The sequence below is a fragment of the Eretmochelys imbricata genome, chromosome 7 (genome assembly GCF_965152235.1).
Source record: "Eretmochelys imbricata isolate rEreImb1 chromosome 7, rEreImb1.hap1, whole genome shotgun sequence".
Taxonomy (NCBI): Eukaryota; Metazoa; Chordata; order Testudines; family Cheloniidae; genus Eretmochelys; species Eretmochelys imbricata.
Window position 1 is genome coordinate 2,874,986 of NC_135578.1, and position 20,487 is coordinate 2,895,472.

At 46.9% G+C, this 20,487-nt stretch overlaps 1 protein-coding gene across 3 annotated transcripts in view; it reads right to left on the reverse strand.

Annotated features, from left to right (window-relative positions):
- Nucleotides 1–11,715: 11,715 nt before the first annotated feature.
- Nucleotides 11,716–20,487, reverse strand: part of FHIT (fragile histidine triad diadenosine triphosphatase) — a 1,103,012-nt gene continuing 1,094,240 nt past the window's right edge. For all 3 annotated transcript variants that reach the window (XM_077822782.1, XM_077822781.1, XM_077822780.1), the window contains one exon: nucleotides 11,716–11,982. The gene's annotated coding sequence lies outside the window, so the exon portion shown is untranslated. The remainder of the gene's footprint in view (nucleotides 11,983–20,487) is intronic.

The following is a 20,487-nucleotide window of genomic DNA, read 5'->3' on the forward strand; positions in this document are numbered from 1 at the left end:
CTTGTAGTGTGGGGCCCAAAACTGGACACAGTACTCCAGATGAGGCCTCACCAATGTCAAATAGAGGGGAACGATCACGTCCCTCGATCTGCTGGCAATGCCCCTACTTATACATCCCCAAATGCCATTGGCCTTCTTGGCAACAAGGGCACACTGTTGATTTATATCCAGCTTCTCGTCCACTGTAACTTCTAGGTCCTTTTCTGCAGAACTGCTGCCTAGCCATTCGGTCCCTAGTCTGTAACGGTGCATTGGATTCTCCCGTCCTAAGTGCAGGACTCTGCACGTGTCCTTGTTGAACCTCATCAGATTTCTTTTGGCCCAATCCTCTAATTTGTCTAGGTCCCTCTGTATCCTATCCCTACCCTCCAGCGTATCTACCTCTCCTCCCAGTTTAGTGTCATCTGCAAATGACGTATGCTGGTGTAAGAGCTAAGTAAGCTGCAGGGAACAGCCATAGATCTGTACCACCATGCTTTTTAGACACATGACAATTTCACAGCAATTTTGCAACATTAAAATAGCATTACCAGTGTCTCTTTAACTGGCCATAAATTGAAACCTTGACTTGTCTCTAGTGGCTTGATATTCCAAGCTAGGAGGAAACATTCTGTCCTAGCTTGCAATCCATTTTATTGCCAAAAAGAAATTTCGTAGGTTAGATAAGTCAAGTGCTTACTATTGCAAAACTTCAATTCAGGTCTCTAAGCTGCTGGTGAAGCAGCATCAGATATTAAACTGCATGAAGACATGGGAAGACTTTTTTAAGACTGGGAAGCCATGGCATGAGATATAAAAAGACCATCTCTGTTTTACACTCGGAAAGAGACCCCTAGTAGATTCACATTATTAATCTGCAGTACAAAAGCTACATAACTCCAACAAAGCATTCGTTTCTGATGACTCGGTACCTTTTTTCTGTAGCCTCTGGCATTACAGCTCTTAGTGAAAAGACACTTTAGAGCTAGTCCAGGCAGTTCATTTTCCATCAATCAAATCTCCAACTGAAAATATAAAGGCAGTGATATGACAAGATTTCTATTTTAATAGCTGTATTCTTGATAAGCTAATCCTAGAGGAGCTGCAGTGATCAAATACTTACAGTCAGTGCGTATGGCATAGCCTATTGTAAAATTAAATACACAAAATTAGGTGGGAATACTGTTAATTTTGTGATGGGAATGACAAAAGCCAACGCATTCAAAATTAAGACTCCTATATTCTTCCTTTAATATCGTCCACTGTGGGGGAAGAACAGTGTGCTGTGTGTTAAAGATGTAATTCCCATTTTTATTCTGAAGTCCCTGACCTTTCTCAGCTTTGGAACAGCCTGAGCATTATTTAAACACATTGGGAGTATTTCTCTTGTTTATTTAAAAAATATATCTTTCAAATTTGCAAAATGAAACTTAATGTGAAAATCAGGAGTAGTGTTCTGTTCTGTGATGCTTCCCCATCCCCTTGACATAGACCAGGGGAGGGCTAACTCCGGCCCACGGGTCGGATCCGGCCCATCAGGGTTTTCAATCTGGCCTGCGGGATTGCCAGCCTCATGGCGCAGCGGGGCTAAGGCAGGCTCCCTGTGTACCCTGGCCCCACGCCACTCCCAGAAGCGGCCAGCACCATGTCCCTGTGGCCCCTGGGAACAGGGGGAGGCAGAGGTCTCCATGCACTGCCCTCGCCTGCAGGCACAGCCCCCCACAGCTCCCATTGGCCAGGAATGGGGAACCACAGCCAAGGGGAGCTTCAGGGGTGGTACCCACAGGTGAGGACAGTGCATGGCAGAGCCACCTGCCCCACCCCACCCCACCCACAGGAGCCACTGCTGGACATGCTGGCCACTTCCGGGAGCAGCATGGGGCCAGGGCAGGCAGGGATCCTGCCTGAGCCTTGCTACGAGCCACTGCCACCCCAGAGCTACTCAAGGTAAGCGACGCCAGGCCGGAGCCCACACCCTGAACCCCTCCTGCACCCCACACCCCAACCCCTTCTTGAGCCCCCTGCAGCACCCCTCCTGCATCCCAACCCCCTGCCCTGAGCCCCCTGCCATACCCCTCCTGCACCCCAACTCCCTGCCCTGAGCCCCCTGCCACACCCTGCATCCCTCCTGCACCCCAACCCCCTGTCCTGAGCTCCCTAGCCCCCTTCTGCCCCCCAACGCATTGCCCTGAGCCCCTTCCTGCACACTGCACCACTCCCACACCCTGCAGTTCCTTCCGCACCCCAACCCCCTGCCCCAGCCCTACATTCATGGCCCTGCATACAATTTCCACACCCAGATGTGGCCCTCAGGCCAAAAATTTGCCCACCCATAGCCCCATATTTGATCAGAGAAATCAGGAATCTGTAGGGCTTTATTTACCTTCAGACAGCTACGCCTGTTGGGTAAAATGTGGGTTGGGCTAACGGCAGGTTTTGGGAACACAAGTTGCCTTCCCGTCGCACTAAACCAGACATTCTAATAGTTTCAGGTGTATAACTGCATACACACATCCATATATATGTGCACATGCTCCTTGTTTTAAATAGACAATGTGAAGCATGCTCAATATTCCCTAACAGTCTCCTTACATAAAGCCGGGTTTGCACCCCTCTCCATTGCAAGCCGGCCCAATACTCTGGGCTAAGGAGCTACGACACACTCCCACAGATGGCCCTGCCATGGCATAACATGGTCCACAGGAGGAGCCAGACCTGGCCAGGCTTTCAACAGATGGCTCAATGCTCTAAGGGTGCCTTCAAGTGGTTCTCCTCCAACCCGGTTCTGGTCACAGATGCGGTCAGAGAGCTGGAGAAATGAGAGGCTGATGCAGGCAGAAAGGACAGAGCCAGCTGTTTATGCGAGCAGGGTGAAGGAGTGGCTAAATGGGGAATTACTCTGTCTGGTGGGCAGCCTGGGAAGATGGCTAGCCAGGAATCTGGCAGTCATTATGGAGATAAAAAGCCTGAGCACCGAGGGACAGGGTTAGCCAGCTGGAAGGAAGTCATGGGCGCAACAGAGCCAAGTGAAGTCCGACAATAGCTAGTCTCCAAAGACTGGGGAGGAGGAGGGGGAGGATCAGGTCAACCTTGCTTTCATTCAGGAGATTGTGTCTGTTCAGGTTAGCTGCCCTAGAAACATTAGTGCCCACGTTACAGCAACAGCCCAGAGAGACACAGCTGCCCCAGTCCTAAGGGCTTAGCCAAGGAAGCGTTTCATGACATGGGGATGAGACCCGACTCTGCATTACCGCTTACCCCATGGCTACTGCCGTTCCAGCTGCTCCGTTGGTCGTGGGTGTTAACTTGTCTCCTGCCTCACAGCAGGAATCGGAGAGCAGCTGTAGTCAGGTGCTTGAGAACTGAATGGCTTCTCTTCACTCCTACCGTAGGCCCCATTGCGGCGTGAACTGAATTAAACCGTGGCAACAGACGGGTGATTAAAGAAATATGGCAGCTCCCTCATGAAGGAAACAGGAGAAACAATTTTCTGCTGTGTCCTCGTTCAGTGGCTGGCCGAAGGCCTCCCTCAGCCTTTGTCCAGTCAAATCTCCCACCAACGCCAATGGGAGTTCAGGCCCTTTCAGAAAAAAATACAGCAGGTCTCTTTGGCACTCATGCCCCAGATTTACCCCTGAGGCAAATTCCAGCGCTTGCCTGCTCTCCAAATCTGCCCCCTCAGGAGTGTAAACTCTGCTTGGTTCTGTAGGTAAGTGTGTCCACAGTAGGGTGGCCAACCCTCCAGGACTGGCCTGGAGTCGCCCGGAATCGGCATTGATCTCCCAGTGATTACTGAAAGCAATCCGGGAGATTTTAATAGGATATTTTAAGAAAATGACATTACTTCATGTTGGGGGAAAAAATCTCCTGGAATAGCTTCAGTCGGAGTTGGCAACCGTAGTCCACAGAGAGATGCAAGAGGCAGTGTTTCCTTTTTGGTTTGGGGGGCATTTCTATCCCTGGGTGACAGGCAGGCTGCGCTTTGGGGTTTTCCGTTTACTGAAGGAAAAGAGGTTTTCAAGTGCCTTCACGTGTGCATGGCAAACCGCCAACGCTGCAGCCGGCTGATGAGTGGAGCTGGGCAAACCGTTTGAAGGAACAGCTTTCCACCTGAAAATGCTGTGGCTACAGATCCGGAATGTTCCGCTCGGACGTGTTGCTTCTGTGGAAACGTTCAAAGGAAACCAGGCTGGGAGGCTGGTAAGCAGGGGACATCTGCCTGGCAGACTGCATGGCTCCCCATGGGGCAAGCTCTGCTCCCAGCAGGTTCCCCAGTGGGCCACCTGGCTAGCTCCCTCTTGAGCCAGCGCCCCCAGTGGCCAGTTTCCCTGATTATCTGGTGGACAGCCAGGGAAGTTGGCTAGCCAGGCATTTGAGCTCCATTGAGGTCCCCTTGAAACAAAAAGATCTGGATTTTCCTTCCTGTGGAAAAACTTGAGTTTTTGAAAAATAGTTCATCCTGAACCGGGCTGAAACAGCACCCATGAAGCTTTCCCCTGGGAAGGAAGTTCTGGTTTCAGGCCAGGGCTGCTTGAGCTCTGCTCCCAAGGTAAGCCCCGCCCCGCGAGTAGCGGCAGCAGAGAGGTGGAGACATCTGTGTGATTCTTGTTTGATTAACTGACTTTTTTCCCCTCGGCAGTTGAACAATTTTGATATGGTTCTGACACGCTGACCCCGCCGTTACACAGTGCCACCACCTCGGCAACGTTTAGCCTCTCAACAGCCGTGTGTGGCAGATCAGGACTATCATCCTCTGCTTATAGATGGGGAACTGATGTCCGTTGAGACTAAAGGACTGGGCCAGGGGCATTGGGCACCTGTAGCAGTGCCAGGAACTGAGCTAGGCTTTCCTGAGTCTCCCTCAAATGCCAGAGCCACAAGGCCATCCTTCTGCATTCAAACCAGGTGCCCTCCCAAACCGAGTTCTCATTGTCCCCACTCTGTAACATTGCTGAGAATCCGCCCGCCGTGTTATGCGAGCGCATCGATTCACAGGCGAGGCCGAGCAGCGGTGATGTGTGATGGATAACGATCAGCAGATTTACAAACGGCTTTGTGAAGACGGATCCCACACAGCACGTGTCCAGGCCATGCTTCCAGCAACCTGTGCGTGCCTCTGAGCGATTGGAGGTGGTTAACAGGCCTCCTGCCGAGAAGCAGAAGATGACGCTGGGACAGGTAGGGATAGGCTACAGAGGGACCTAGACAAATTAGAGGATTGGGCCAAAAGAAATCTGATGAGGTTCAACAAGGACAAGTGCAGAGTCCTGCACTTTGGACGGAAGAACCCCATGCACCGCTACAGACTAGGGACCAAATGGCTCGGCAGCAATTCTGCAGAAAAGGACCTAGGGGTGACAGTGGACGAGAAGCTGGATATGAGTCAACAATGTGCCCTTGTTGCCAAGAAGGCCAATGGCATTTGGGGATGTATACGTAGAGGCACTGCTAGCAGATCGAGGGACGTGATCGTTCCCCTCTATTCGACATTGGTGAGGCTTCATCTGGAGTCCTGTGTCCAGTTTTGGGCCCCACGCTACAAGAAGGATGTGGAAAAATGGGAAAACGTCCAGCAGTGGGCAGCAAAAATGATTAGGGGACTGAAACACATGACTGATGAGGAGAAGCTGAGGGAACTGGGATTGTTTAGTCTGCGGAAGAGAAGAATGAGGGGGGATTTGATAGCTGCTTTCAACTACCTGAAAGGGGGTTCCAAAGAGGATGGATCTAGACAGTTCTCAGTGGTAGCAGATGACCGAACGAGGAGTAATGGTCTCAAGTTGCAGTGGGGGAGGTTTAGGTTGGATATTAGGAAACACTATTTCACTAGGAGGGTGGTGAAGCACTGGAATGCTTTACCTAGGGAGGTGGTGGAATCTCCTTCCTTCGAAGTTTTTAAGGTCAGGCTTGACAAAGCCCTGGCTGGGATGATTTAGTTAGGGATTGGTCCTGCTTTGAGCAGGGGGTTGGACTAGATGACCTCCTGAGGTCCCTTCCAACACTGATATTCTATGATTCTATGACATAAACTCCCCAGTATCCAGCTAGACTGATGCTAAAAAAGAACGTGAAGACATCCTCGCACTGTGTTCACGGCCCTGCTGGAAGCACTACATGACACTGCCTGTTTTAGTGAAGCCCGACTTTCCATGGCACATTGAGTGTGTTTTCGCCTAGGTACCAAATCGCCTCTAGCTCCTTTGTTCATCTACCACTGATTTTAAACTAATAATTTCACCGCCGGCTCCTTTGAGGTTCGGGGCATCCTCGGCTCCTAATGGGCATCCAGGCCACGCAGCCACAAACAGGACATGCTCAGCTCTTTGCAGTCACACACCCTTGATTAGTGCTGATGCAGCATTGTTATTGTCTTCACATTAAAACAAGTGCCTTTTCCTTGGACTGACCAGTTCCTAACACCCAAATTCCCTATGATCTGGGGGCGGGAGGCATGAAGAGTAGGGCAGGATTTTTTTTTTAATTGAGTTTTCCAGAATAACACAAGTCTCCTGCAAAGGAAGAAATGCAATCCTGCAATCCAAGGTGGCCATTTATTTCTTCCCTTTTAATCACGAAGCACTGAACAAAGACTGAGTGGCTTTGGATAGATGTGACAGGTGGTGTGTCTCCTTGTTCTGCGACTTCAATAAAAGGTTAACAAATGTTGCAGAGCTCGGCTACCATGGCTGGTTTCTAACAGGTGGTTCTTCCGATGCTCTTTTCTCCCAAATGTTAGTAACAGCAAGATGCTAATAGTGGCAAGGTGTTAAAAATTCCTGAAGGGACTCACAACAGAACAAACTGCTACCAATGAGTTGATTATTAGGCTAAAATTTCAAATGGGCTCCAACCCAGTGTCTGAACCTGTACTGGCAATTTTGAATACAGAGAGTTTTTTGTACCTGGATTTTTTTATGTACATTTTCAGTGCAAGTGGAAAGTGCAATTAGATACCTAAGTCCTTTAACATGCAAGGAAATTGAACCCCATGCATAGATTACTGTGTTTGCATATGTGGTGGGGGGAGGGAAGAGAAACTGGTTTGCAAAAAATTGCTAGAAGGGCACTCAAGCAGGAACATTTAATTCCAGGTTTTTAATAGCCCAACGCCTGAGGGGGTTAGCAGAGGCTTGACTCTTGCTCAGCTCTGAAATGTCCCTGACTAGGAGGCGTCAGCTCTAGAGGTGACTTGGCACCGCTGGCTCTTTGTTTTTCCTATAGCTTGGATATTTTAGTGGCCACAGCCTCTGTGCTGCAAGGGGCCATTGTCAGAGTACCTTTTGCAAGCTTTATTCCATAGCAGGGTATGCAGAGGAGGAAACACAGGGCCAGATTCTACTCTTGCTCCCCCTGGGGAATTCAGGAACAAGTCCACAGAAAACAATGGAATTACATGAGAGAAAATCAGAGTGGAGAAGAGAGAGGAATTGGACCACCTGGCTCCTCGTGACTGCATTTGTTCCTCTGTACCAAGGTGTTTCCCTGTATCCCTCGTGTTCCCCATGAAAAGCAGCACACTGAACCATGACAGTGACTAGCGCCAGTAGAAGTCACTCCATGATGGCCAGCATGGGCAAGAGTGTGGCTCCACTTTTGTGGCTGAGCAGCAGGGAAAGGGAGTATGGAGACTAGCCCATACAAGGCCAACTAGAGGTCTGGCCTCTGCTGCAGTGGGAGTGCTGAGGTGATGATAAAAACATAAGAATGGCCACACTGGGTCAGACCACAGGTCCATCTAGCCCAGTATCCCGTCTTCTATTCAATGGCCAGTGCCAGGTGCCCCAGAGGGAATGAACAGAACAGGCAATCATCCAGTGATCCACCCTCTGTCACCAATTCCCAGATTCTGGCAAACAGAGGCTAGGGACACCATCCCTGCCCATCCTGGCTAATAGCCACTGATGGACCTAGCCTCCATGAACTTAGCTTGTTCTTTTTTGAACCCTGTTATAGCCTTGGCCTTCACAACATCCTCTGGCAAAGAGTTCCACAGGTTGACTGTGCATTATGTGAAGAAATGCTTCCTTTTGTTTGTTTTAAACTTGCTGCCTATTCATTTCATTTGGTAACTCCTACTTCTTGTGTTATATGAATGAGTAAATAACACTTCCTTATTCACTTTCTCCACACCAGTCATGATTTTATAGACCTCTATCATATCCCTCCTTAGTCGTCTCTTTTCCCAGATGAAAAGTCCCAATCTTATCTCATACGAAAGCCATTTCACATCCCTAATCATTTTTGTTGCCCTTTTCTGAACCTTTTCCAAGTCCAATATATCTTTTTTGAGATGGGGCGACCACATCTGCACGCAGCATTCACGATGTGGGCGTACCATGGATTATATAGAGGCAATATGCTATTTTCTGTCTTATTATCTATCCCTTTTCTAATGAGTCCCAACATTCTGTTTGTTTTTTTGGCTGCCGCTGCACATTGAGCAGATCTTCGCAGGAAACTATCCACATGACTCCAAGATCTCTCTCGAGTGGTAATAGCTAATTTAGACCCCATCATTTTATATGTATAGTTAGGAGTCTATTTTCCAATGTGCATTACTTGGCATTTATCAACACTGACATTTTGTTACCCAGTCACCTAGAGATCCCTTTGTAACTCTTCGCAGATGATGGAGGAGTTTCTTCTCACATGGTCCCTTGGAACAGCTCACCGGAAAGGGGTTGGAGCAAGAGATGCCATGGGAGGTCAGGAGCAAACTGTGAAGAGGGCAGGGTGCTAGGCACCTCCACAAGGAGGTGGGGGAGAAGCAGTGGCAGCAAAGGGAGTGCTCAGAATCCAACGCCTTACACTGAGAACAGGCGCCCTGAGCACCCTGGAAAAGCTGGCCTTTATGGCTGGTTCATTTATCGATATTGCGAGCTTCACAGCCAAATATCGAGGAGGCGGGACTCCCATTAGGGTGCAAACCCCCGGAGTATTTCAGCGACATCATGTTTAGAGGCTGCAAGTGTGGGAGACTTTCCCAGTCATTGACCATGGAGAAAAAGAGCTGGTGGCACGTGGAACTGTGGCCCATTGACTGGTACTTTCTGGTTGGCCAGTTTGCCAAGGTGGGTGGGGTCGTGACAAAGCTACACACATTTGTTTAAAAATCTGGTCTCATAGTCCTTGGGGCCTTGCCTGACCCATGATAGCCCACAGGAAATATCCCAACTGTGCCTGAATCCTTGGTCGGCCCCATGAAGACCTGGGCCCATGGCCTCAGTTGCTTAGAGGGATGTAACGAGTTAGGGGGCTGACAGCCTACTTGCTATGCCTTTTAGTCTGTCTGATCAAGCCAGTATTCCCAGTCCTCTCCTCCTTAGGGCTGCGGGAAGTGTACAAATGAGCCAGGTGCTAGTGGCAGGCCTAGATTTAAATAGGGCTTTTTTACTTACCATATAACTGCAGAGTTTCTTGAGCTGACTTTTCTAATCTGTCCCTAGCCACCACTAAGTCTTTAACATACCCCCCCCCATCTATTGCAAATTCTATTTTTTAAGACAGGAGGGAAACACCCCCCTCCCCCCCGCCACCCTCCATGCTGCATCAAGGGGTTGTTTTGCACATAATGCCACAAGGGGATTTTTTTTTTAATTAGACCTTTGATATGGCATCCTCATTAACACAAATGAAATGTTCCTTGCAGATCAGTCGTCATCTGCTAGGCAGACGTGATATGAAGTGCTTGGTGTCCTGCCTTCATTACTGGCTACAAAATTAATACGAGAATATTCCATACTTAATATGAAGCCATCAAATGCAAGGGTTGAAAATAGCTTGCAAATGTAATTGAAGTACAAGTCTTCCACATCCACCTACCTGGATGGAATGGCAATTGTCTTCCTTAGCATTGAAGAATCAGCTCTACTTTACATATCCAAATGCAAAAGGAGGACCTTTCAGACTGGTTCATTTGCTGGGTTCTTGGAAAGTGCTCAGTTTCCCAAGCTTTTCTGGCTTGCCATTGTGCCTTCCTTTTCTGTATTTCACCTCTTGTTCAAGGGCTAAAATGTACAGACTCTGTCAGAAGGGGATTTCTGTTTACTTTGACTGGAAATAAAATAGCATTAGAATGGTTGAGGCTTTTCAAAAGTCTGTGGAAGATGTCTGCTGTCATGTTAAATCTGTGATAGCAAACTCAGGCTTCCTGGAGCTACTTTTACAAAGTATCAGAGCAATAACTAGAGCTACGCTTGGAAGGATTAGTTTTATATGTCAATTTCATCGTACACACACAAACCAACAAAAATATTTCCGTCGCTAATAATCAAAATGTACTGACAGGCAAAGTAAGAGAAATGCTGCGTGAGAGTTTGATTTGAGGATATTTACTTTGTACAGTTTGACATGTGATGTTGATGGTTATAAAGTTTTAACTGTTTGAATCTCAATCTCTCCTGTCATTAAATAACTGTCTGACTTCCTCCCCCAGCATTTCCTGCAACTGTGAAAATTTAAATTGATGAAAACTGAAAGAAATGCATAAAACCCCATAATTCTGTGTAACTGTGAAAATTGTAATCGATAATAATCGGAAAAATACTTACAAATAAACGTTGCTATTATCTGTCACAAGTATTAAAAAAATGAATTCTGCCAAGCCTAACTCTAGCCGAATGCGTTTGTTTTGCTCCTGATGTTACTCTCTGTATTTGCTCAGCAGCTTTCTAAGTCAATGGGCCAAATTTATCCCTGGTCCTGGCCGGATTTTGGCCCAAGCACTGTGTATACCCTGGGCATTTCCACTAAGTCTCAAATCAGACTGTGCTTCAGTGACACTCCTGGAGGAATTATTTATTTACACATTTTCAGGCATGTTTGATTTGTTTGATGCAGCGTCGGGTCAATCTGGTGGCATTTGAATCCTGATTCGGATCTGACGCCGAACTTCTCTGAAGTTCAGGTATGTTCACGGCTGATGGCCCATGCCAGCCCCACTGCAAAGATGGTGTACAGGTTGCCGTGGTTTAAAGCAGCAATCGCAGAGTATCCGAGCTATTGCCGTTCTCACCCATTCTGCATTAAGAACACAGTTGTCCCACATGCCACTGTGTGGCAAGGGACGACAAAAGCTGCCTTCTTCTAGTGACAACTGTAGACCTGAGCTGCAAAACTCAGCTTGGGATCGGGAGCCTGCTGCGTCAGCTCAGGGCTCTTGCCAGGACATTGTACGTCCATTTGCCTTCATTTCAGCCACATATTCTCTGTGATGCACTGGCAATAAACAGCGAAACGACTGCAGAGTCTCCTCAGAGCAGCACTGCAGAGGATCGTTATTACTGAGCGAGTACGTCACGTGAATAACAACCAACCAAAGTTAACATGTTTTGTTGCAAGCAACAACCCTTACCTCATAGTCTGTAATGTGCTGAATACCACATGAGCGGCTTCACATTTTGATGAATTCCCTAAAGCATATTGCACTATCTTAAACCCCTACAACTTTGTACCAACACCTTAAAAGTAAGAGTGGAATGTATGATCTTAAGAAAATTTATGCATTTCTTGTTCTATTATCTTATCTAGCAAAATGGTAGCTCTCCAGGCTTATCGTATCTCGGCTATAACAAAGCTTTGGTTTCTGAGAGGCACAGTAGTACTAAAAGATGTAGTTTTTCTGCGCTACACTACATTACAAACAGAATGTCGTTAGGCACAACATGGAGCCAATATTTTGTAATGTAACACACCAGACAAATATTGCTGTGGATATTTAATTTCCATTTAGGCCCAGGGCCAATTGTAAAAGAGTCATTCCCACGTACATCATTCAGAAAATATGAGCCATTAGGTTGTGTTGAACCCAGTCTGTCAGTTGACTTAGCTGAAATTCAACCCCACTGATATCCAACGGTACAATAGAGTGTTTCATGGACGAAGCCATTGTTTGTAGAATGTCATCTAAGCTGGTTAGCTGCAGATCCAATGTCACAGAGTGCTGGAGAATGAGTCCCTTTTTTGGTTTTCTTATGCTCTAGGATTTGTTCCAGATTGTCTCACCTGAAAAATATTGACCATTAAAAGCTTCATTAGACATTAAGCTAAATGCAATAACATATTTGATCTGTAATAGTAAGATAAAATGAGTTTGTTTATTGTTAATTGGCTAGATGCTGATTAGCACTGTGCAAAGGGAACCAGTGATTATGATGGAGAAAATGAAATACTCAGGGTTAAAGCCAGCTAGCGCATATTCCTGTTCATATGGCAGCAGCTAGTATTTGGAGGGGAGAACAATATCTGTACAGTGGTACTGTAAAATATATTATAGCAAGTCATTTGACTATTCATGTGGATGATATCGATTTACATTATACAGATCAAGCCCATGGGCCAATACCTTGTGGTCACATAGTGCTTTTCAGATGTGGATCTCAAAGCACTTTGCAAAGGAGGTCAGTGGCATTATGTTTATTTTACAGAAGGGAAACTAAGCCACAGAGTGAGGAAGATTCAGGGATAGCTGATAGCTCAGTGGTTTGAGCATTGGCCTGCTAAACCCAGGGTTGTGAGTTCAATCCTTGAGGGGGCCATTTAGGGATCTGGGGCAAAAATTGGGGATTGGTCCTGCTTCAAGCAGGGGGTTGGACTAGATGACCTTCTGAGGTCCCTTCCAAACCTAACCTTCTGAAAAAAAAAAAAGATGGGGGCGGGGCCACAGTTTGGGCGCCAGTGGCTCTCCTGCTTTTAGGAAGCTTTCATTGCTCCTGCTTCTGGGTGCAGCCCCCCCACCCAGAAACTTTCAAGTGTCCTATGAATCCAAACCCCAGCCTTGGGCCAGCCCTGAAGCTGAGAATTTCACCCTCAGAGAAAGATCAAAGGCAGTTTACTCTTGAGATCTTTGCAGGAAAAGGCCGTTTCATCAACCCTTTACTGTGCAGCTGTATGCGGCACGGCCCAAAGGGACATCGTGTGTCCTCCATCTGCCGTCATGAGAGCAGTTGCGTGTGGACACAAAACGTCCCATCCTGACACACACTAGTGGCTGCACTGACCTGAGGGGGCCACTGGAATAGATAAATACCAAAGTCAGGTCCTGACTACGGAGAACAGCCAATCACAGCCCTGAAAATCAAAATCTAACTGCCTCCCCTTGACAAAGCTACACTGAAATCACTGCATTGCATCATCAACCATGTTTTCAAATGTCTTCACTAATTTGCATCCATAGAAGGTTGGCAGTTGCTCAGCCCCAGGTATCTGCACATGCAAATGTTAGCATGCAGAAACACATTTGCATTTGTGAATGCAATGACCAGGCCTTCCATGGGTACCAAAGTGTTCTGGTGACTGTGGATGGGGCAAATGGGAAGGACAAATTGTACAATGTGTCCAACATCACTCCCTTTTCACATATTTACTCCCCCGAATGGCTATTTATACCTTGCCATTGCCGCAGCTTGGATATTGAAACTCATGGGAGTGCATAAGCTGCAAGGTCATATTCAGATTGTTGCTTTGAATCTCTCTCTCTCTTATGTTGTGTCCACAACAGTACAGTAACACCACTTTGATAGTAGCTGAGCACTGGTTTGCTTGGTGTCTTACCACACGCCCACTTCTTTGTTTGGTTGTCTCTTCTCCCTGAAACATATGTTTCCCCGTTACATGGCATTTTGAGCACTAACGTCTCCATTGTAGGCCACCCCTTGAGTGACATTTGCATGGCAGGCTGTAAGTTACTTGTGAATCTGCTTTAAACAGGGCTTCTCTGCTTAGTCGGTGAATCGTGTAACTCACGCCATGGACGAATTTGCAGGGATCAGAGCCCAGCTCCATTTCAACACAGGTTCAGATCTGAGCGTCCTTGACGTTTCTTTTCATCAGTATTCTCTGAACCATTATCTTCGCCCTATAGCCTCTCCTTCTGGTCCCTTCTAGATCCCGGGATGCTCTCTTCCCTAAGTTGTGCCCTAACCCCCGCTCCTGGTGATTAATCAAGTACGAAACCAGATCAGCATATCCGGTTGTTGAAATTTGGGATTCAAACTTTTGTGTGAACAGAACGTCTGACCCTTCTGAGTTTTCACTATTAACCCCAATAAAAGAAATACTTTGTACAGTACAATTCAATGCATCTGCCTCTGTGTCTGATACTTCTCCTGCAGCTATGACCACAGGACCTAGGTGCTGATCTGTGGCCTTCAAAGTACCTTACAAAGCTGAGTAAATATTCCTAACCCCAGGGAAGGGGAAGCCCAGAGTTCCCTTTGAAGTTCACCCCTGTGCAGAGACAGCACTAGGTCAGTGCACCACTTAAATCCTCAAATGAGGACTGATGTGGTACATAGGCTTTCAGGTGGCCCCCTGCAGCGGGGTGAATTTCACTCAGACTGCCCTCCCCAGCTTCTTCATTTTCACTGGGCTACAAGGAAAAAAAATTATTCTGACACACCCAGACTAGAACAAGAATCAACATTCATTTTGCAGTAGGTACATTATATATTAACACATCACACTTATGGGGAAACCTTTTCCCTCAAGCATTACATGGTTCATTAGTAGTCACTGTAATTGCATTGCTCTTATATCTGCAGCTTCCATGTGAGAGGTATTTTAAGAGACGTTAGACAAAGTTTTTACACTTCAGACGACACTCTCACAGACCAGGTGGTGTTTGTTCAAGAAGCTTCTGGTGATATTAACTTTTCCTTGCATTCAGTTGAAATGAAAAAGGATTAGTTTATATTTACTTGTTTCTTATTGCAGGAAAACTAATTTTGGGGGAAGAATAGACCCTGTAATATGACACATTCTTCTCTTCAACCTTTCCAGCTAGTCAAAATAACATCAAATGCACACCGGGAACATTCTCGTCTATTGACGGATTCTTATGATGCTGCTTCTCAAGGTGACCTTCATAAAACCTATCTCCTTTGGAGCTTAAGCTTCACCCTCTTAGGTCGTAATGGTTTCCCGTGGACACCGAGTTCCTGATTTCTAACTGATGGTGCTTAGAGGCTGCTGAGTGTGAGATATTATTAATAGCACTTAAGGCTGGAGTGTGTAGAAATCTATAGCTGATTAGGAAAATGGGTGTTTGCGTAGCGATTACGTGCAGACACTGCCTGAGTGCAGTCACAGTCAGATCTCACCGATGCAGCGTGGTTAGTGCCACAGGGCTAAGATGTAGCCCTAGCCCCACCCCAGCATAAACTCTCAGCCAGCCTGCCTGAGAGAGCCAGGCCGGGGGCCACAGCTCGCCCTTGCCCTCTGCTCTTCCCACTCCAGAGGAGTCTTCTGCTGCTATTGGGGGGACCTGAATTCTGTCCAATGTGGAAGGCTGCGGTGGGGTGGGCCAGGGGATCAGATCTGATTGAAGGCAGATCCAGTGGTCAAGCACCCTGTGGAACTGGCTGGGGTGGACGCTGCAGAGAAGCACCGCACCCCCTGCCTGCGTGGAGCTGGGAGAGTTGGGCTTTCTGTGGCTAGAGCGAATTTCACCCTATATGACCAAGCTGAAGGAGCTGTCCCCTTCTTCAGAGACTCCAGGGAGCTGAGTGACAACAGAAAGAGAGGCTGGGGGAGAAGAAAGAGTAAACAATAGACTGCCCTAATGCCAAGCAAAGAAGAGACTTCCTGTGCTACCAGGGGTCAGAGTCTCAGCTGCAGTTACCCGGCATAGCTCTGATGTAGTGACGCCTATTGCAACAAGGCAGCCACCTCCTGTTTGCCCCCTTGTGGCCAGAGGAGCAAGCGCCCTGCCTCAGTTTCCCCATGTCGGGGCCCCCTACATCAATAACTGCACTGCAGACTCTCTCGCGGCCAATAATGCCTCTCCTTGGGGGCTGCATTTATAAACAAACAACTCAAACAGTCCTCTACTTCCCTAAAGCTACCCGTCAGCCCCACGCATTCGTCCCTGGCATCTTCTGTCAGGCTGGAGGCTCTTCCTCATGATCAGCCTGCTCTTCAGTGTGCAGCCACTCCAGCCCCTTCTTGCTGGAGTCCTCCCCTGCTCTCCCAGCAGGAACTCCCCAGCCCTCAATCCTTTTCTTCCCCTGGAGGGGGTCCAGCACCCTTTCGGTGCAGTCTATTCTCTGGCTTTGGGAGGCCAGTGGGGAACCCCTCCCACTCCCCGGCTCTCAGCCTTCTTTAGCCCTCTGGCTTCCCAAACCCATCCTGGGTCAGAGATCTCCTGTTTTCTTCAACCTCTGCCACAGTTTCCTCTTCCCACTTCTATTCCCCTCTGGCTCTTCATACAGACCAGCTGTCCTCTATCAGGCTCCATCAAGAGGCTGTTAAGGAGGCACAGGTGGGCTGGACAGGTTCACTCCTAAAGGGCCCAGCCCACCACCTTGTCTGGAGGAGGTGGAGACAGCAGGAGCAAAACTCCACCAGCGCCCTCAGGGAGCCATTCTGCCTTCGGAGACAGAAAGAGACAGAGAAAGAGAAGAAAGTTCCCATTCTCTGACCAAGTTGAAAAGACAAACTGCCCACGTGCAGGGGCAGGGGAGAGGGTTTACATCAGAGAGCCATCCCCAGTGTCCAGGATGCGTTACTTGGAGATATTTTTAAAAGAATCCTGTATTTGGCATGACACCTAAAATATTCAAGTGTTTAAACAATTAAAAGTGATTGGCCGCATACAGCTCAGCAAACTGTTGGCAACAGAGTATCATCTTCTCTAATCCTCTGTAATGCAGGGGGACATTTTGACATCACACTTTAGGCTGACTGCTTCTCTAATGGCATAAAAGGATTTCCTCACCTGCAGATAAAATAGGAACCCTCACTGAAACTTGTGACTATCCCATATCTTGTCTCGGCTCCTGGAGCGGAGTCCGAAAGAGTGAGATAGACTAAGGCTCCTATTCTCGGGCAAGTGCGCTGTGTTTTGAAATTCAGGAGACACAAGATCATCAAAACATTTACCCTGCTAACAAGGCTCCTGATTCCTGTGATGGGTTAGAAATCTGGAGAGATGCATCTGAAAACAGATCCTAAAATGTAAACACTGCATTAGGGTTTGCTCTGTAAAGAAGAGTACTTTCTCTCTCATCCTGTCTCATACATTACATCATTTTGCAAAACCCATTGGGATAAATAACTGATCACATGGTGGTTGATACTTGGATGGGAATGGCTCAAGCTACAGTCATTTCAAGCAAATTCTCAGCTGCTGTGATCTTAAGCACTGATTTTTTCAAAAATATTTTCCATAAAAGTAGTTTTCTTTTATGTTTCATTTATCCATTTTTTTAACCTCACCCAGAGGTTGAGACGCTGGAAGACATCATCTCATTTAGGGTGTTGAGGCCGAGTATTAAATAAGGCAGAGTTTGGAGGCAGAGGAGCAGCAGGGAGAAGCATGGACCTTGGTCTGATTGAAAGGTATTTTACATTATTATGCATAAAGAAACCACAGAAGTCACAAAGGGCCATGTATTGAAGGCCATGAACCTTCTTCTTCATACACAGTGAAATTCGCCCCTGTGCAGGGGATCAGCACCAGGACTGTGTTCCACTGAAGCCTATTACGTGGGATTGAAGAGGGATGAAGACCTTGTGATGTTTCCCTGCACGGGGTGAATTTCACCCTTGCGGAATAAATGGGCCAGTGAGTGGCACCATGTGCAGCCAATGAGGATAGGTGTACTAGCTCAGTGCATTGCTTAAAAAGGGAACCCCCCCCCCCTTTGCTTTAAATTCCAGTCCTCTCCTGAGTTACTTGCAGCTTCTCAGGAGCTTAATCTTTCCTGGAGCGAGGTCGTAAGTATTCCGTGAGTGACAGCTCAAGCCGGGGGTGTCCTAGAGATGATGGCTCGTCCTGAGGAGCTGGGAGTACAATGAAGTGAGGAGAAAGCTATGAAAGAAGCAGGACACACGGATAACAGTGACTGACGATGAACTGAACTCCTCTGTTAGTCTGATCTATTATAGAGCACCGCATGTGAAAATAAAATGGTATTTTCTCATCTTCTCTAATTAAACAGCTTATTATCATCCCATATAGAACAACACACAGTTGGACATGTTAAAAGTATTTATTTCTTCAAGTGACCCCCAGGATATTTCTGTTGGCCAGGGGTCTAATGTTCAAGCACACTGCTCTGTCAGGGGCAGAACAGCACTTGGTAGATGTAGCAGGGAGAGAATTAAGAGCTTCCTATTATATTCAAATGATATTTCTCTTGCTTTCTTATAGAAAAGGAAGCCATCAGCATTATTTTAGTCCTCCTTGACCTAAAGACATCTGCAAGTGCTGACACTGGAATGCATTAATGAAAGGAAAGAGAAACCACTATTGAGTATTTTTAAGGCATTAACTGAAATGTGATATCTCATTTTGCCAACCTATTGTACCCTTGAATAAGAATTACAATGGACAAGTTTACATGAGCAGGATGGTAGGGCCCAGAATTGTGTGTGTGTGTTTAGGAGGGGACAGGCAATTGCCAGGAGGCAGCTTCTAGGCAGCATGCAAGAAGTGCTGCAAAGGATCAATGAAGGAAATTGGAGTCGTTTAAGCTGTGGTGATAACTGCAGGGCGGAAAGATCATACGTCCCCATGACTATATGGCTAGTCAAACACAGACAGGTGGTTTCTTTATGCCTAACACAGAGCTGCCATTGCAGCTGGTGCAGTGGCAAAAGGCCGAATTAAGTCTGCGGGTAGCTAGGGAAGCTCTGAGAGCTTAAAGCCCAACCTGCTCAGGCCAAAGGGATATTTTTTTAAATGAAAGGAGCAAAGGCAAATACCGGGCCTGATTCCTACCCCTGCTTCCTGTGGCTGCGTTGCCCGGGGAAAGCAGAGCAGTGCTGGATCACGCAGGGCAGAATGGCTCAGGATGGGTGGGCAGGTGAAAAAGCAGCTTCCCTTTCTGACATACACCCTGCAGTACACACACGAGCCGCTCTCTAGTGAAAATCAAGCGTCATTTTGACTTTGACTGAAGAGGGTACTTGCCGAGTTTAAAATGCAACAAATACACTGCAGTAAATAGTTAGCCAAAAGCGCTGAAAATGAGGTGGAAACCCTGAAGAAGGGGGTGAATTAGGTAGTTTCAATATTTTCAATGATTCAAAACTATTATGTAGGCACAGTGTCGTCTGTAATATTTGAACGTTGGAAGCTCTGACTATGCAATAGGCTTAACCAGACACCTCACTTTAAGCACCTGAGCAGTCCCTTTGAAATCAACCCAGTGCATTAGCTCAGAGTGGCCAAAATGAGCAAACTTGATGAACTGACATTTCTCCTCACAGCCGGGCACTTAACCAGAACAACAGGGCAGGAGGCCTACCCCACCACTGCTCATTGCCTCCAGAATTTCTACTTTCAGCATTTTTTGACTATCCCATGGGCCATGTTGAAATCTCAGTCAAAATTGGGTCCAGGTGTACTTCGATTTGCCAGGATAATTGAGGTGAAAAACAAAAACAAAAATAGCACTGAAGGCAAATTTCTGTGACCTTGTTAATTTGCCAGGAGTTTTCAATCTTCCTACTGCTGAAAGCAGGGTCCAGGGAGCAGGCAATGGAGGAAAAGTTCTAAGGATGTGCACTTTACATTAAGTTCAGAGCATTTTAGCATTGGAAGAAAAAACACTCTGTGGGAGAAGAGTTTGACAGTGATGCCTTGGTGTTTGGAATCATAGGCTAAAAAGCACAGCCCTGACCTGGGCAAAACCCTCTTGCAATGAGAATACCACTAATGAATACTTTAATGGCATCAGGCCTAGGAAAAGAACGGACCCTAATACCTGAATGGGCTGACCTAGGCTGCTGATTCAGCTGCCTTGCAGAAACTCATTGACTTTAATAGAGCTCTGCACATGGGTTGAAGGGCAGCCGAATGGATCTGCTTGCAGTGCGTGGCTCTTACAATCTATCTAGCTTAGGGTTTCATATTTCTGCACCTTACTGTAGGATCTAGAGATACTAGGGAACAGGATGACCACCGCCTCCTTCTTCACCTATTTATAATGTGTATAATAGGAGTAAGAACTGTGTGATCATGGGGAACGTCAGTTTGAGTGACACATGCTGGAGGTCTCATGCTGCCAGCACTAAAATATCCTGGACTGTTGATTTTCAATGAGCGTTGGAGTACTGTGGCAGTTCCAGAAGACTGGAAGAAAGCTAATATTATGCACATTTTTAAAAGAGTAAATGGGATGACAGAGATAATCTCACATCGGGTAATCAGACATTAGTCTGACATTGATCCCAGGCAAGATAATACAACAGCTGATATGGGACTTGATTAATAAAGAATTAAAGGAAGGTAATGTAATAATCATGATCACTTTAGATAAGCTATTACCAGCAGGACAGTGGGGTGGGAGGAGGTATTGTTTCATGGTCTCTGTGTGTATATAATGTCTTCTGCAGTTTCCATGGTATGCATCCGATGAAGTGAGCTGTAGCTCACGAAAGCTCATGCTCAAATAAATGTGTTAGTCTCTAAGGTGCCACAAGTCCTCCTTTTCTTTTTGCGAATACAGACTAACACGGCTGCTACTCTGAAATCTAATGTAATTAATGCAAGTCAACATGGGT